This window comes from Triticum aestivum, chromosome 1D (genome assembly GCF_018294505.1).
Source record: "Triticum aestivum cultivar Chinese Spring chromosome 1D, IWGSC CS RefSeq v2.1, whole genome shotgun sequence".
Taxonomy (NCBI): domain Eukaryota; kingdom Viridiplantae; phylum Streptophyta; class Magnoliopsida; order Poales; family Poaceae; genus Triticum; species Triticum aestivum.
This window is the reverse complement of record NC_057796.1, coordinates 57653027-57655835: the sequence shown is the minus strand read 5'-3', so window position 1 is coordinate 57655835 and position 2809 is coordinate 57653027.

Below are 2809 nucleotides of genomic sequence, written 5' to 3'. Positions count from 1 at the left end.
TTTGTGACGAGAACATTGTTCTTGGTGCCTCCTATCATTTAGGGGTTGTGGCAGTGTCCCGGGGAGTTGAGCTCCGAGGTGTTGTCGTCACAATTTTATCGTTGCAGTTCTGGAATACCTGAGTTTCGCCGACATCGAAATCTCTTTTATGCAGTTGTTGGTGAGATCACCTCGACGCCACCCAGTACTGGGGCGGGAGTTCGGGAGTATTGCCATAACTTGTATAACGGATGTTTTTCGAAGGTTGAGGTAAACGATTTCCGAAGGGTTCTTGGTTATGTGTTGACGGATGGATACAGCTGGATCTAGGGATTGCTAGTTTGGGTGATATATATTTGTGTCCCCTGTATCCCCTACACCAGATTGCATAACCAGAAAGTTTCGGGAGTTTATAAGTGGGAATTCAGGTAGCCTTAGGATTTCTTTCCGACAGATGCATGATATGAGATTGGGGTTCGACGTCTAGTGGTCCGCCTGTATACGGTTGATTTTTACAGTGGTCTCGTTGTGTCTTAAAGAGTCCATGGCTTTGCCGACTCGGGGACGCTTCGTATGTCATGTGCACAGCCTTGTACATGATGGTGCTGTACGATTGAGCCCGTGTGGGCCCCACCACGAAAACTTCGGACGAAATATCTATCATATGTTTGTTCCGGCTTATTCTGCAAGCCAATACTTTGTCTTATTATGTTCATTTCATATCTTTTTCAAGTGGCTTCTCAACTTATGGAAGTGTGATGACTTACTACGGAATTCATTCGTTCATCTTCGTTCGAATGCTTATTGTGAAGACTATATGTTGCAATTTCTATCCGTTGATTCTACTTATCTTTTGTCTATCGAGATGCTAACGGATGTCACCCTCTTCAGGATGGCTCCGCCAACGCGTCAGAATCCGGATCGCAATGAAGGGAGTCAAGCGAACCCTCCGCCACCACCTCCACCTCCGGAGGCATGGCAATCAATCATGGCAGCCACCAACGCCAATGCTCAGATGATTCTGCAACTCTTGCAAGAACGTACTCAAGGGCAAGGCAATCAAGGAAATCAAGGTCAAGGCAACAATCAGTTTCACTTTGCCACTCTCAACCAGTTTCTCGCAAATCAGCCCAAGTCTTTCAGCTACTGTGCCGAGGCCACGGATGCCGATGATTGGCTCGTGGACATCAACAAGCATTTTGAATGTAGCAATGTCAGGCCTGAGGACTTTGTCAAGTTCGCTTCTTTCCAGCTCAAGGACCAAGCTGCTGATTGGTTTCAACAATACAAAGATTCCAGAGGAGGTCGTGTGATCACTTGGACTGACTTCTGTCGGGACTTCAAAGCGCACCACATTCCACAAAGTGTTGTTGAGAGCAAGCGTGAGGAGTTCCGCAATCTCAAGCAAGGAAACATGTCTGTGTATCAATATAACATTCAGTTTCAGAAACTTGCTCGCTTCGCTAAACAAGACGTTCCTGATGAGAAGAGCATGATCTATCACTTCCGAGGTGGCCTTAAAGAGGATCTGCAGTTAGCTCTCGTTCTTGTTGAGCCTACTCAGTTTGATCAATTCTACAATATGGCACTGAAGCAAGAGGCTGCTCAGCTCAAGTGTGAGGCTTCTAAGAAGAGAGTCAGGGACGCAGTTCAGTCTTCTTCTTCCTCACTTGTGTCAGCTAAGCAACAGAAGTTCTGGTTGCCTCCTCCTCCTCCGTTTCGTCAGCCTTACCAGCAGAAGAACAAAGGTGGCCATGGTTCTTCAAACTCTTCCAACTCTGGCTATCAGAACAAGTCTCAGAATCAAGCTCCCAAGTCCAATGCTCCTTATCACCGTCCACTCTCAGAGGTGACTTGTAACAAATGTCAGCAGAAAGGTCACTATGCTAACAAGTGCTTCAACCAGAGGCGTCTTCCTCCTCCTCCTGTCAGATCTTCCAGCAATGCAGTGGTCAAGCATAATCCAAAGTTTGCAAAGGTGAACATGATGAATGCAGCTCAAGCGGAGGAATCTACTGATGTGATAATGGGTAATCTTCCTGTTAATGATATTCCTGCAAAAGTTCTTTTTGATACTGGTGCATCGCTTTCTTTCATTTCAAGACCTTTTGCATCCAAGCATGAATTGCTTTTCCAAGGATTGCCTAGGCCGTTAGCAGTTGTCTCTCCGGGCAAATGCATGAACGCAAGTTCCATGGTTCCGAATGTTACCATCAAGTTGGGCGATTATGCATTCCAGTCTTCTCCAATTGTTCTTGGCGACTCGGATATTGATCTTATTCTCGGGATGGACTGGCTTTCTAAGCACAAGGCTCAACTTGATTGTGCTGCCAGAGAAATTCAACTGACACACTCGGATTATGTTCCTTGAGTTTGCGTTCCTTACACGGTCGGGTGATTTATGGGACCCCCTTGACAGTTCGCCTTGAATAAAACTCCTCCAGCAAGGCCCAACCTTGGTTTTACCATTTGCGACCTATACCTTTTTCCCCCGGGTTTTCTAGAGCCCGAGGGTCATCTTTATTTTAAACCCCCGGGCCAGTGCTCCTCTGAGTATTGGTCCAAACTGTCAGTCGCCGGTGGCCACCAGGGGCAACTCTGGTCTGGCCTATCGGAAGCTTGGACAATCCGGTGTGCCCTGAGAACGAGATATGTGCAGCTCCTATCGGGATTTGTCGGCACATTCGGGAGGCTTTGCTGGTCTTGTTTTACCATTGTCGAGATGTCTTGTAAACCGGGATTCCGAGACTGATCGGGTCTTTCCGGAAGAAGGTTTATCCTTCGTTGACCGTGAGAGCTTATGATGGGCTAAGTTGGGACACCCCTGCAG